General features: G+C 44.7%; 1 protein-coding gene across 1 annotated transcript in view; it reads right to left on the bottom strand.

The window, feature by feature from the left end:
* The window catches only part of LOC147708272 (uncharacterized), a 413,470-nt gene that overhangs the window by 376,593 nt on the left and 21,040 nt on the right, over window positions 1-15,837 (bottom strand). Inside the window, exons 3-4 of the mRNA XM_086925333.1 lie at window positions 12,859-12,969; window positions 1,744-1,866 (exon numbers count right to left, since the gene is read on the bottom strand). The gene's annotated coding sequence lies outside the window, so the exon portion shown is untranslated. The remainder of the gene's footprint in view (window positions 1-1,743; window positions 1,867-12,858; window positions 12,970-15,837) is intronic.

Raw genomic sequence — 15,837 nt, 5'->3', positions numbered from 1 at the left:
AGTTGATTGTGACTGATATCGGGCATGATAATATGGATCGAACGGTGCATGAGCCATCGCTGAGATCAATACTGGCAGAACTTTTAGCATTTCGCTCACATGTGGATACATTGTTGAGCAAATTGGACACGCGCCTATCTGAGATGCTCCTGGTGGAACCAGGCCCAGCCTTATTGTTGGAACAGGACTCTGCAGCCATTCATACCGCGGCCATTTTGACTCCATGCGAGAACCCCGTGAGGAAACAAGTATTGGAACCATCGGATGGTGCCCTGGGAGACGGTGTTCCCGAGGATGTCATGGTATTGCTCAACCTTCCACCACCACCGGCTTTGGAGATATCGTCAGGCGTTCCCCTCCCAGAGACTTTTGTTTGTGACTTTCCATTCATTTTGTGGTCATCTTCTCCTTTCCTGGTGACGCTACGACTCCTGTGCAAGACACATTGGGACTGTTCAACTAGGAGGGAGAGTTTGTCTGCGTCTACAGTTCCTGTGGACTCACTGCCTGCCGGTAGCCATGGGCTGATTTCTGATGACTTCTTCTTTATTGCTTCTTTGTGTGCCTTTGGGTCTCGCTGGGAGGGGTTCGTGTCCTTGTTCGGAAGGGCCAAGGTTAAGATCGACTGGATCAGGAAGGGTTAGCGTGGCTTTCACAAGTGTCGGACCTGCAACTGTTTGCTCTAAGAGGCTGGGCGGTGTCTCACGGTACCCTCTAATTTCTTCTATATTGTTGTCATAAACATGTCTTTTAGTGATAGGGGTGGCTGTTTCAGGCGGGGGGTCTAAAGGGGCTGGGAGCACACATGGATATGCCCTCCTCCGTTCTTTCTCCTACCTTTGGGGTTTTAGTTATTAGGGGCGTCAGGCACTCTGCTAGTGGGGTCAGGCTGTAGCCATTTGCAGGGGTGCAGGGTGGGGGGCTGGAGTTTTTTTTTTTATTTTGCCTTTTATTTTCTATGGCCTTTCTTTCCTTCTCTCTCTCTTTTCTTAAAGGATCAGTATAGCTACGAATCATTCGGATTCTTATCGTGTGCTTGTATTTCGTGCTTATGCTCTTATGATATCCTGATTCCTGGGTGGGCAGGCTCCGAGTACTGGCGCAACATGGAATGTATATTGTGTGTTCTTTTGTACCGATTTATATGCTCTGGCGCCAATTCTCCATTATAGTGGTTATTACATGCATATCCTGTTTCTTACCCTGTCCCCAGCATTCTGTTTGATTGTATGGCACCTGATCCTCTCTTATAAAATATAAAATGAAACCTCTGTCTTCTCCTGGAACCCAGTTATGCATTCTAATACAAGTTTTATCCTGAATCGCTGCCGGACCTTTGGGTTGTCGGCTGATGAGCTGTGTAATACTGTGATATCGGAGATTTTAATTTGTCTAGCGGCCTGCCCCCGCGGTTGTAGGCCCATACTTGTATTTTTACTGAATGCTCCTTCCGTGAGAATGTAACACTATCGTTCTAAAGTGAGATAGTGCATTTCAGCAGCAAAGGCAGCAATTTCCTTGAATGGAACATTGCTAGCATCGGGATCTAAATGCTGTTTAAGTAACCTTGGAAGCAGTCAGTCTTTTATTACCTATCATGACCAACACAATGTGATCCATATTACTTAAATCTTGACAGAAATGATATTCAAGCACAGGCCCCCACTGGAAGGTAGTGAGGAGATTCAGATGCTGTGAAAGTCTTTTTAAATGCCTAAATGAATGATTGTGAGATTTACTTACCATATAAACTGGTGAAATGATGCTGTATACTAGAAGACTGCTTCTTGAAAAAAAATCTTCAGTCTCGGCAATGCAGAGAAATTCAGTTGTGAAACACTGCAACTGCTGGTCATTCAGTATAATCTGCAGATGGAAAAGTCCTCTGTTAGCAAATTTACTATAAGCAGTACAAAAAATCGTGATTTTTATAAAGGGTAAACAGATCAATTCTATGGAGTCTGTATTATTTTGAAAATCAACCTCACTTTAGAAAATCAAACTCAATTTGTGTTTTTAACCTCCCACAATTCTATGAATCCCATGCCTCATTTGCTAACACTCCCCAAACAACTGTAGCATGTACATTAGGACATAGCTAAAGAGATCTATTGCCAGCCAAGTGGCAGTGTACCTGTGATCTAGGCTGGCTGGAACAGGGGAAAGCCGAGAACTTCTAAGATGGTGCCCGGATGGGCGCCCTTCGGCTCGACATCCAGCGGTCCACTCTAGCGGGGAGGAGACAGCGAGAGCGGACAAGCGGAGGAGCGGAACGACGGTTACCCCAGGTGTCGAGAGTCGGGGGTAATGAGCAACGTGGCGAGAGGAGGACACGAAGGAGGGTGTTGAGCGGCTGAAGAGCGGAAATTACTGAAAATTGTCTGCTTGTGCTCTGGGACAACTCATCCTTCTCCTCTGGTAGCTTGGCAGGGACTTCAATATGGTGCTGGACATATGCCTAGACCGATCTTTCCCTCCCCTCCGAGCTGCAGCAGTGACGTCTAATGCGCAAGCGTTCTGGGACTGGCTCTGGGAGGTATATGACTTATGGTGCGCGCAGCATCCCGCAGACAGAATATACTCCTATTACTCATCAGTTCACTACCTGCATGTCCGGTTAGACCGGATAATTGGCACCCAGTCACTGCTCTCGCTCCTTGCCAAATCTGAGTACCTGGGAAGAAAACATTCCGATCATAACCCCCTATGGTTCCAAATTATTTGGGAGGCAGATCGCCCACCTGTGCCTACCCTGCCACACTTATGGTGGCCAAAAGCAGTACAAAAGGGGGTGGTGATGGACGGAGCATCTGAATCAATCAAACACTCACACCCAGTCAAAAGATCTGGGTTAAATCCATCACCGTTCTTTAGCCCACTCTGCCACCCCAGTTCAGACATGGCTATATGCAAATCAGTCTGACCCTGTGCCTCATGGGAACAGTCCAGCCCGGACTGCCAAGCCAGGTCTTCCCTGGACCGGAAACAAGCTTCAGAGGACCGGTTTCTGGCATTCCAGCCGTCTTCAGCCCGGCTTGCTTGAATCCAGTGGCAAAATGAGCAAGAGACTCACGTCTGAGCATACCCTGCCTTACTTATGGCGGCCAAAAGCGGTACAAAAGGAGGTGGTGATGGACGGAGCATCTGAATCAATCACACACTCACACCCAGTCAAAAGATCTGGGTTAAATCCATCACCGTTCTTTAGCCCACTCTGCCACCCAAGTTCAGACATGGCTATATGCAAATCAGTCTGACCCTGTGTCTCATGGGAACAGTCCAGCCCGAACTGCCAAGCCATGTCTTCCCTGGACCGGAAACAAGCTTCCGAGGACCGGTTTCTGATTAAACCCAGATCCGTGTCTGAACTGGGGTGGCAGAGTGGGCTAAAGAACGGTGATGGATTTAACCCAGATCTTTTGACTGTGTGTGAGTGTTTGATTGATTCAGATGCTCCGTCCATCACCACCCCCTTTTGTACCGTATGCAGAAAGACTGCATTTTTTTTCTTCAATCTCGGCAGTACAGAGACATTCTTTTGTGAAACACTGCCACTGCTGGTTATTCAGTATAATATGCAGATGGAAAAGTCCATCGTTAGCACATTTACAATAAGCAGTACAAAACATTTTGATTTTTATAAAGGGTAAAAAGATCAATTCTATGGAGTCGGCATTACTGTGAAAATCAACAGCACATTAGAAAATCTCAATTTGTGTTTTTAACCTACCATACTTCTCTGAATCCCATACGTCATTTGTGAACACTCTTAACAACTGTAGCATGTACATTAGGACATGATCGATATACCGTGGTTAAAGTATTTAAATGGGTGCTTTAGAGAGTTGGGGCGTCCGGATCTTTTTTTAATACCTGACTGTATTACCAGGGCAGAAGTGGCTTTTGTGAAACAATCTTTTGTTATGCATAAAAAAGCTAAAAGAGAGGAGGTGGAACTGTTGAAAACTAGTGTCCGGAAGCACATGATGCTTAAATCATCTCTAGATATGAAGGCATATCTCTCGTGGCCTTTGTCGGCTCACGAGCGTTTCCTATTGATCAGGTTTAGATTGGATTATTTCCGTCTTTTATTAGCCGTACCAAAGGGGAGTCACAAAGGACAAGTGTTAGCACCCTGTGGCTGCGACAGTATGTCTCCTCAGGATCTACTGCACTTTGTGTAATTCTGTAATTTTTATGAAGCCCCTCGGAGGCTCTTTTTAAAATCTCTTTTAAACAAGCATTTGCAATGTAATAGGTCTCGCATTTGCGAAGGTTTGAGCACTTGGCATTTTAAATTACAATGTATTTAATTTATATTTGAATAATTAACACATAAATAAAAGGCATCGTCATTTACAATGTCAACAGCTCAAACTCTTGTATGCGAGACCTGTTGCATTTGCTAAGAAGTGGCCGCCATTGTCCCGGGCTGCTTGGAAAGTGAAAGCGCACATGGCGCCGATGTGTTGCATAAAAGCATGTTGTGCCTGCAGTAGGAGAAACTCATTAAAGAAAATAGTGCATACAGACTAAATAAGACACACTGTGTAACAACAGAAGTAAAAGAGCCAGTCCTCATGGGAGACTACAAACAAGCATTTGCAATGCAATAGGTCTCGCATTATGAAAGTTTGAGCTATTGGTATTGTAAATGACAATTTTTTTATTTGTGTTGGTTTTGAAAATAGCGAAATTAATAGATTTGTCATTTACAATGCCAATACTTTTAACTTTTGCAAACGTGACACCTATAGCATTTGTAATGCAATATGTGTTGTATTTACGTGACTTAGATGTATTGATATTACTAATAACAATTGCTTTTAATTTTTTTAAATAATTAATACTTGAATAAAAGTTCTTGTAATTTATAATGGCAATAGCTTAAACTTTTGTAAATAACTTGTGAAGATTATGTTCAGTGTATTTTATTGTGACGAAAATCCAAGAACAGAAGTGAAATATTAACATCTTTTTGTGACATTTGTATTAAAGCTTGAAACATTGAGAGAACATATTTGAACCAGTTGTTGTTTAATGGTTGCACAGATTGATGCTGTGGTGGCGCTGAGTGATGTTGTGGTGGCAATGAGTGATGCAGTGGTGTTCAGTGATGCTGTGGTAGCGCATAGTGATGTTGTGGTGCCCCTGAGTGATGCTGTGGTGGTGCTGAGTGATGCTGTGGTGATGCGATAGAGTGTAATTATGTGGTGTGTAACTATGTGGCACGGAGTGGTATTTGGAGTGTATGTTGCATTGAGTGCAGTGTAATTATGTGGCGTGTAATTATGTGGGACTGAGTGGTATTTGGAGTGTATATTGCGTTGATCGCAGTGTAAATATGTAACATACTTATGAGGCACTGAGTGGTATTTGGAGTGCATGTTGCGTTGAGCGCATTGTAATTATGTGGCGGGTAATTATGTGGCACTGAGTGGTATTTGGAGTGTAAGTTGCATTGAGTGCAGTGTAAATATGTGGCGTGTAATTATGTGGCACTAAGTGGTATTTGGAGTGTATGTCGCATTGAGTGCAGCGTAATTATGTGGCGTGTAATTATGTTGCACTGAGTGGTATTTGGAGTGTATGTTGCGTTGAGCGCAGTGTAAATATGTAGCATATAATTATGTGGAACTGAGTGGTATTGTCTGGAGTGTATGTTGTATTCAGTAGAGTGTAATTATGTGGCGTGTAATTATGTGGCACTGAGTGGTATTTGGAGTGTATGTTGCATTGAGTGCAGTGTAATTATGTGGCGTGTAATTATGAGGCACTGAGTGGTATTTGGAGTGTATGTAGCATTGAATGCAGTGTAATTATATGGTGTCTAATTATGTGGCACTGAGAGGTATTTGGAGTGTATGTTGCGTTGAGCACAGTGTAAATATGTAGCATATAATTATGTGGAACTGAGTGGTATTGTCTGGAGTGTATGTTGTATTGAGTGCAGTGTAATTATGTAGCATATAATTATGTGGCACTGAGTGGTATTGTGTGGAGTGTGTGTTGCATTCAGTAGAGTGTAATTATGTGTGTATTAAAAGCGGACTTTATTCCAGTGCAGACTCTATTCTTTTTTACAATCTGAACATGCCGGGTCGCTGCACTTTTCAAAAGTAGAGGACATGATTGTCTCTTCTACAGAGTGACTGCTGTGTGAGCCTAAAATTTGCCACTAAAATGGTGTGATACCATATTTTTGTGGCATTGTCGCCTCATGTTTCTGAACAAGCATTGGCAAAGCGAATAGTTCTGGTGGTGGTCGCCAGCCTTATGGTTTGGTCAGTGCTAATTTTGTCATGGTTTTTGCAAAACAGTGTTGGAGAAGCTGCTGAGCCCTCAACAATTAAAAAAAATGTATGTATTCTTGTGTAACGTAAATGGTGTTCATATAAAGCGCTCCAATACCTTTGGGTCGAGTTTGCGCTATATAAAACTGCAAAAAAAAAAAAACATGTGAAGGTAAATCCTTATTAATTCACTCATTTAATATAACTCTCTCCAGGTCAGGTTTGCTGTAGGGGAACAGGGAATGCATCAGATGCAGATCACATGCATGCAAACTACTGCGATATTTGCAAAACTATAAATATGCATGCACATGCAGCACTTTTTGCACAATTTAAGATTAATATTGTTAATTAGTGCATAGACAAAATGCATGTTTAGCCAAACATGCAATATTGCAAAGTGAGGAACATATTTGTGAATCACTCTCATTGACTTAGCTAGGGAATGAACATATATGCAATTGAAGATCCGAATATATGAAATAAATTACCAAAGTCGCAGTAAAGAATACCTCTTAAGTCTACAAAGCCCGCACCATATGAAAACATAAAAAAGGGGACAATGGAATATGACAACCAAAGCAACTCATGAATGAAGGAAAACGTGCGTACAAAGTCCGTAGACAAATCACTTATAAACCCACTGATTGATTTTACTGTACATCAATATTCATATTAAACTGGAAAAAAATCAAAATACATTAAATATTTTGTATATAATTCTTTTAAAAGCCATTGCTAGCCTAATACTGGATTTAAATATGTAGCTACCTTTCTAATGATCAGACCAAGATCTGATAATTAATGCAAAAGTTAACATCCACTTTTTTCATAGTCCTCAGGTTAAAACCACCAAAGACATGGTCTGGTAAAGTGGCTAGCGGCACTGACGAGCGTAATTTATACACAATCTTATGTTTCATAAAGTAACGAAGGGAGTGCTCAATTTGTAAAAAAAAAGTACCCGGTCTCTCGTCAGGAGGCCACAGCAGCTTGAACAACACATTGCCCCGGCCACGCTGCCAATGATCGTAACAACACAAATACTAACCATTGCACTGCTACAATTGTGTAATTTACAAGGCCCACTTCCTTTAATTAGCAGTTGTCCAAGCCGAGAGCTGTGAATAATGCACATTATTTATGATTACAAATTGAAGAGGGAGAGTGTCAGGCAGGGACGGAAGAATAGAGAAACTCGGGGGACGCATAGGCAGGCGGCCCGGGTTTTACTGCTTACAGGAGAGGAGTGCGCTTTCATAAAATGACCACCTCGTTTTCACCTCTGCCTGTGCATACCATGGGGGTGTGGGGGGGGGGATAATGACTGTACAAGGTGTTTAGATGTAAGACGAGGTTTCCAGGAAAGCCAGGGCTGGCGCCAGTCCGCCTATGCCATATGGGGATATATGATGTCAGCCAAAAAGAAAGTGAAACTAAGGGGAACAACACTAACAAGACAGACCATATTAACGTGAAAGGGCCCGTGACTGCTACCATGGCCGATTTCCACCATCTGTGACTGCTAGGCAGCGGGGTCTTTTTGTAACATACCAGTAGCAAAGGAACAAGGGGGGGGAGACGGGTAGCCTCTTTAGAAGAGGATTCGTACCAATTGTTTGACCACATTTATTACAACAATAATAAAGCGCTGTGCTGCACTGATGAAGCAACAAAGGTTTAATTAAAACAAAACAAAATTAAAAAAAAAAAACAAATCCCATCAAGCTCCCACCCTCAAGTTTCCCCAATAGAACCTTAAAAGAAACAAGCCAATGCCTCCTAATCTACCAGAAACTCTTGCTGATTTCAGAGGCAGATAACCGCGTCCTACCCACTTTGGCATTGTTGGTGATAGTTTTGCAGTCCGCAACCCGAAAGCGAACCTGTGAAGAAGACGGAACCTGAGGCAGAGTTAAAGAGAAGTGATACCTACATTACTGTCCAGTGCACTCCAGTTCTACAAGTAACACTACACTCTCTTTTAAACTAAACGTACATACACAAGTCAAATGTGCACTTTTCTGTCCCATGTTGCAGAGAAGAGGGGAGACACGGCACGGACACTGGGCACCCGCAGCAGAAGGAATAGGTTGCGCCTCCTGCGCATGCTTACAAAGTAGAAAAAAGTAATTAAAGTATCATGCGCGGTCCTAGACTGTGTAAAATAAAAGTTGTGTTAAATGTTTTCAGCCAGTGTGAAATAAAAGTTATTGTCAGCATCGAAGAAGCCCGGTTCACACTCCAGCGAAACTTATTCTCTGTACTGTATTGTGCTCAGACCTCCCTTCAAAGTGCTTTGCAAGAAAACAACCAAATCGAATTGCTGATTCTCATTTAGTTTCTGCACCGAAGTTAGTACCTCGTAGTAGTCGTTAATAATATATATCCAATTATGGTACATAATTGTCATATTTCAATCGCATCTAAAAAATACAAATAAAATATTTAGGTGCTGATTCTTGCACATTTTCTAATCTCTACATACTCCTATTCTTTTGGAAGGGTGGACAAGTGATAGTAGCCACAGCAACAAGTCAAAGCAGTCCAAAAGGGCAGGAAATGAATGCAGCTCAAAACAAGGGCATCATGGAGGGGGCATGGAAGAAGCGCACAGGCAACAGAACGGGAGGGGGAGGATGGAAAACACAGGGAACGGGGGAAGGCGTGAACAAAGGGATGGGGAAAACAAAACAGGAGCGAGGGGGAACGGATGAAAAGTAGACACCTCTCTTAACAAATATAGCTTTCACAGATACAAAAAATGACAAGGTCAATTTTTACATACTAAAAATGAAGAAAAACTTTGACGATTATCGAAAGAGGGGCTCGGATGCAAAATCAGTTATGCAGCAAAAGAATGCAAACCCAGGATGGATCCATATTCACGGGCTGGAACGTCTTTGTTTAGTGGTTATTGCTCGTGGGTCAGCAGCTGCTTAAGCAACAAGGAAATCAGGCAGCCTTGCCCGTGACATGGGCTGAGCCTGTGTAGTGTCCGAAAGAGCCCGGTGTTGAGCGTTGATGCCGTGCTCCCATGAGGAAGAGAGAGCCCTGCGGTACCGGTGGAAATGCAGAGAAGTCCCGGGTCCCAGGAGGGGGCCCGGGTGAAGTGGAGAGGCGAGGTGTGTTTCTGCATCGCACAGCAGCCCAGTGAGTGGGGCCCGCTAGTGCGCTTAGGCATGGAAAGTGGGGTGTGATGGGGGGAATGTGTGCGCCTGTGTGTGTGTGTATGTGTGTCTGTGTGTGCGCGCGTGTGTGTGTGTGTGCGCGTGTGGCTGTTGCGTGCGTGTGGGTGCCCGTGAGTGTATGTGTTCTCTGCTTCCTGGCAATCTGATGCAGGGGATGGGCACGGCGCCGGCCTGGACGTGCTCGTCCACGAGGTGCAATTGGCGCGTGTGCCCGACCCCTGTCTCAGATTCCTAGGAGACTGACAACAATAGTTGTCGAGCTAGACGCATGCTTCGCATGTGCACTCTAGCTCGACCTAAAAATTAAGACAAGGTGGTTCTAAGGAGGGACTAACAAGCCTATTAACAAATCAGAAGCTAGCATTTCTGAAGGGCAATGACACAAGCCATTGAAAAATATGGGCGGACAGTGGGTGGAGCTTCAAGGCCATACTTGAATACAGCATGCCTCACAGAGCAGGGCATGCGCTTCCCAGGCTCGACCAAAGGAAAAAAAAAATGAGTTAAATAAAAAAAACTTTCAAAAAGATGACACCTTAAAACATCCCATGAATATTCAATGTGAATGCATGGAGAGAGGGAGTTCTCCCATAAACCAGAGTCAGCAAAGGGAGCAATGGGACGGCCTGTTTACCCTCTTTACCCATGTCGACTACACACACTCACTGGAGGCCCTCGCAGGGCAGCACCCACAACACGTGCTGGACCTGTTCAAGATGGGGTGCAGCACAGATATGCATGAGGTGCTCCACCTGCATTCATCTCACTCCAGACATCGGTCTGTGACTTACATGTCACTCGGGCCTTAACTGAGCACGTTCTGTGAGCGATGAAAGCATGTACTAGTCTGCCTGATGAATCTGTCCAACAGAGGATCACACGTGCACCCTCCTGCGAGAGAGAATCCCCCTTTACTTCTACTATGCTGTGCTGTTCTGCGAGTAAGTCAAGCTTGCACTACTGATGTTTAATTTGTATTTGCCTGTGATGGTTAAAACTTGTTCTGCTACTGTCCTATCTGTTCTTGCCCGCTGAAGGAGTGTAGCGCGGTTTCTGCCGAAGGGTTAACTCTTCTGCGAAGAGGTGTTTTAATACTATGAAGACAGCGGACTTGCATCCAACTCGAGCTGTGGATTGCTACTCCCACAGTGTGCCGTAGCACAGAAATGAGCTTGGAAACAAAGTGCCTTGGGGTTTGCGGCAGTTACAGAAATGAATAACTGAGAACAATTTCTCTAGTTCAGTAAACTTGGAGGTCATTTCTATTGGTGCTTTTTGATGGGACTTTGCTTCATCTAAAGCTGCGGGGCTAGTAACCTTACTCAGGCACACTTGAAGCTGCAGTTCTGTGTTTGCAATGTAAGGTTTATTTCCATGGCAACAGATACCCGTATAAACGGAGTATTAGAACTTCAAGCGACAGCAATCAGAGTTGTATCTTGAGAATCCTTCCTCTGGTGCACACTTTCAATTAACTAAAACAAGCACGAATCACGTGGTGTCCAGTTAACCAATAGGGTGTAGGGTCTCGAGGGCAGAGTGAAACGGCGCTTGGTCGGTCCGGCGGCAATCAGTGACGTCAGGAGAGTACGAGAGAGTGGAGTTTCGGTGTCTGCGAACCTTGGAGCACGGCCAGCAATGACACGTAAGTACATAGAATGGGGGTCTTGTGTGCATGTATGTGTGTGTATGCAGTGTGTGTGGGTGTGTGTGTGTGTGCGCCTGCGTGTGTGCCTGCCTCTGTGTGTGTGTGCGTGTGTGCCTGCCTGTGTGTGTGTGTGTGTGTGTGTGCGTGCCTGCCTGCCTGCGTGTGTGTGTGTGTGTGCCTGCGTGTGTGTGTGTGCCTGCATGTGTGTGTGCCTGCCTGCCTGTGTGTGTATGTGTGTGAATGCGTAGTGGGGCTGTGTGTGTGTATGTGTTAATCACTTGCCGGGAATGTACAACAGGAGATGTGCACAGTGCAGGGCTGGGCGTGCATGCCCACGAGGTGTAATCGGCGAGGGCTTGCGCGTGCACATCGCCTGTCTCACATTCCCGGAAAGCCGGCAGCAATAGGTCTTTCGCTGGACAGCGAGACCTAAAAAGTTACATTTTTTACAGGTTCGCCCCACCCTCTATTTTTTGCAATTATTAAAGCCTGAATGTATTCCGTTTGTGGTTGGTTTTCTGAAATGTTCCCTAAGGTACAGAAAATGTCTGGAACTCTAAAAGACTTGGCTGCTGCATTTTATTAATTAATTTTTAAATTGAAACAATGTGATGTCCTTTTTACTCCGGTAATCTTTGTATATAAATTGGAATATTTGTATTGTACGTCCAGTTATGTATTATGTGCTTTTTTATAGATGAATTGTAACTTTTTATGGTTTTCTAGTATGTAAACCGAAAAAGTTTATTGAAAGATCTTTTTCCCAGCCAAGTGGCAGCGTACCCATCTCACTTAATTTGTTTAAGGATATGGAACACCAGTAGCAATTAGGCCATGCTGATAAGTTGAGCGAGGAAGGGTTATGCTACAGTTAATGAGAATAATAAAAGCTATGAATAGCCTGTTCACCTGCATCATTTTAGGCAATTCCTACCAGTTCAGCAATAGTGAAGTTGAGACTTTTATGCTCAAACCTACCTGCATACAAATTTGGAAGTCTCAAAAAATGCCCTCATTTCTTTAATCTTAGCATCTTAGTTTTCATTTGGGCATCCTGTCTACCATGCTACTCATTTCATTACCAAGAGAAATGTATCCTGCTGCTTGCTAGGCAACAGAGTGGCCCTCACGTCAGACAACATCTTGCTTTAGAGCTTTATAATGTCAGAGCGCCTCAGGTCCAATTGCCCTTGTGGAAGCTGATCACAGGAGGATGAGATACCAGAAGTTATGCAGTAGGTTACTATCTGTATTCATGACTGCACTGCAAGCAGGAGGGGGAATGGTAAAGGACTCTGAACCACTCCAAGCACAGGGGCCTTTTTGAAAGTGGGATGGAGATACAAAAACAGAGGTTATCCTTACCAACAATCCATCTTAAGTTTCAGAGTCCAACATACAGAGTGCAGGGGAAGACGTTAAATGAGCTTCCTTCCGTGAGAATGTAACACTATTGTTCTAAAGTGAGATATTGCATTTCAGCCGCAAAGGCAGCAATTTCCTTGAATGGAACATTGCTAGCATCAGGATATAAATCGGGCTTTAATAGCCTTGGAAGCAGTCAGTCTTTTATTAACTATCATGACCAACACAATGTAATCCATATTACTTCCATTTTGACAGAAATTATATTGAAGCACAGGCCTCCACTGAAAGGTAGTGAGGACATTCTGATGCTGTGAAAGTCTTTTTATTGCCTAAAGGAATGATTGTGAGATTTAGTTACCATATAAAGTGGCCAAATGATGCTGTATGCTGGAAGACTTTTTTCTTCAGTCTCGGCAATGCAGAGACATTCTGTTATGAAACGCTGCCACTGCTGGTCATTCAGTATAATCTGCAGATGGAAAAGTCCACTGTTACCACATTTACTATAAGCAGTACAAAAAATCTTGATTTCTATAAAGGGTAAACAGATCAAATCAAATCAAGCTTTATTCGGGTATATGAGAAACAACCATAAAAGCACAATACAAATCATGTACAAAGCCATTTTTCAATGGGGTTCTTGTTCATTAAAAAAGCCAACTGATAAAAACAAGGGTAGACAAATTACAAAAGTTAAAATTTCTTGGTATACATCAAATAATTTCGATTACATATTAAATACGGCTTCACCCGGAGTCAAGCTATATAAACAGAATAATAAAATAGGAGGTTTAAAAAATTTCTAAAAGTTTTTTACCACGTGAAGAAATTACAATACTGACAGTCATTGAAAGAAGCTAGTTGAGGAGGGTGTACAGTCCTAGTTCAACCCAGATTTTGCCTGTGTTTGATGACTAGCTTCAGAAAAATCGCTACCCTTCTGGCAAAGAATTCGACGTCTAGGAATTGAAGAGCAAGGTAAGCCGGGCAGCACCTACGCAGGCCCATGATCTTGAAGATTGGCAGAAGCCAATGGTGCCTCAGTTGCTGATAGAATTTACAGAAGAGTGTGATATGAAATGTTGATTGGGGTGAGTTGCCATCACAAGGACAGGCTTGAAGAGGTTTTTCCTAGATGTTAATGTGAGGAAAGGTAACCAGATGGTGAAAGCTGTCTAATCTGAACCTGGTTAGTAAGAATCTCTCATAGCCCGTGAAGTTGAATGTTAAATAGGGCTGGACCTTAGGTGTAGTTTGGATCTGGAGCGAGTTCAAGTTCAAGTTCAGGAAATTGTATAGCGCACTACTCACCCAGAGGGTCTGAAGGCGCTTGAGGGAGGGTGGGTGCATTACTTATCGAATAGCCAGGTTTTAAGCTGCTTTCTGAAGGAGAGGTGGTTCTGTGTAAGGCGGAGGTGAGTAGGGAGAGAATTCCAGGTTTTGGCCGCTAAGTAGGAGAAGGATCTTCCTCCCATGGTGGATCTGTGGATGCGCGGAATTGCGGCGAGGGCTTGATTGGATGATCGTAGTTGGCGGGTGGGTGTGTAGAAGGACAGTCGTGTGTTGAGGCATTCGGGTCCTAGGTCGTAGAGGGCCTTGTGTGCGTGGGTGAGGGGACGGAACGTTATTCTCTTGTTGACGGGGAGCCAGTGGAGTTCCTTCAGGTGACCGAAAATGTGAGCTTGACAGGGGATGTCCAGTATGAGTCTGGCTGAGGCGTTTTGGATGCGTTGCAGTTTTTTCTGTAGTTTGGCTGTGGTTCCGGCGTAAAGGGTATTTCCATAATCCAGTCGGCTAGTGACAAGTGGGTGGGTGACTGTCTCTTGTTTCGGTGGGGATCCAACGGAAGATTTTCTTGAGCATGCGTAGGATGTTGAAGCATGAAGATGAGACGGCGTTGACTTGTCTGGTCATCGAGAGGGAGGAGTCTAGGATGAAGCCCAGGTTACGTGCGTGATCTGTAGGTATGGGTGCTGTGCCCAGGGCCGGTGGCCACCATGAGTCGTCCCAGGCAGAGCGGGATGATCCTAAGATGAGACTTCCGTTTTGTCAGAGTTTAGTTTTAAACGGCTGTTCTTCATCCATTCGGCTACTTCTTTCATTCCTTCGTGTAGATTGGTTTTGGCGGTGTTTGGGTCTTTGGTGAGGGAGAGGATCAGCTGGGTGTTGTCTGCGTAGGAGATGATGTTGAGGTTGTGTTGTCGCGCGATGGATGCGAGGGGAATCAGGTAAACGTTGAAGAGGGTGGGACGGAGTGATGATCCTTGTGGTGCGCCGCAGATGACTTCGGTGGCCTCTGATTTGAATGGGGGGAGGCGGACTCTCTGGGTTCTTCCGGCGAGGAACGAGATGATCGAGTTCAAAGCTTTTCCTTGTATTCCGACGTTGCTGAGGCGTTGTATGAGGGTGCTATGACAGACTGTGTCGAAGGCGGCAGAGAGGTCAAGTAGGATGAGGGCAACTGTTTCTCCGTTGTCCAGTAGCGTTCGGATGTCGTCTGTAGCTGCGATGAGGGGCGGTTTCGGTGCTGTGTTTGGATCGGAAAGCCGGCCTGTGAGGGGTCGAGGGAATTGTTGGATTCAAGGAAGGCGGCGAGCTGACTATTGACGGCTTTCTCAATGACTTTGGCAGGGAATGGGAGGAGCGAGATGGGGCGATAGTTCTTAAGTTCAGAGGGGTCCGCTGTGGGTTTCTTCAGAAGGGCGCTGAGTTCGGCATGTTTCCAGCTTTCCGGGAAGGTGGCGGAGTTGAAGGAACAGTTGATGACATCGCGGAGATGGGGTGCGATGATGGAGTCTGCTTTGTTGAAGATGTGGTGGGGACATGGGTCGGTTGGCGACCCTGAGTGGATGGAGTTCATCAGGCGGATGGTGTCTTCAGTGGTGATTGGGTTCCAGGCGCAAAGGTTGTGAGAGTGCAGTTTTGGTACGGAGGTTGGTGTAGTGGACTGTTCTTCGGACTGGTTTTCAAAGCTGTTATGTATGTCGGCGATTTTGTTGTGGAAGAAAGAGGATAAAGAGTCACAGAGGTCTTGGGAGGGAGTGATGTCGTTGGTGCCGGCGGTGGGGTTGGTAAATTCTTTGACAATGTTGAATAGTTCCTTGTTGTTGTGGGCGTTGTTGTCGAGTCGATCCTTGAATGCAGATTTCTTGGTGGATCGATCAATTGGTGGTGTTTGCGGGTGGCGTCCTTGAAGGTGGCCAGGTTGTCGGTGGTTGGGTTTTTTCTCCAGGTTTTCTCGAGGGTACGACATCGCTTCTTGGATTTCTTAAGGTCATCGTTGAACCAGGGGGCCTTTTTGCTACCTTGTTTGCTCTGGTGGTTTTTCAAGGGTGCT

This window comes from Lissotriton vulgaris, chromosome 6, assembly GCF_964263255.1.
Source record: "Lissotriton vulgaris chromosome 6, aLisVul1.2, whole genome shotgun sequence".
In the NCBI taxonomy this organism is placed as follows: Eukaryota; Metazoa; Chordata; class Amphibia; order Caudata; family Salamandridae; genus Lissotriton; species Lissotriton vulgaris.
The sequence above is the reverse complement of the archived record's forward strand: the minus strand, read 5'-3'. Positions and strand labels throughout refer to the sequence as shown.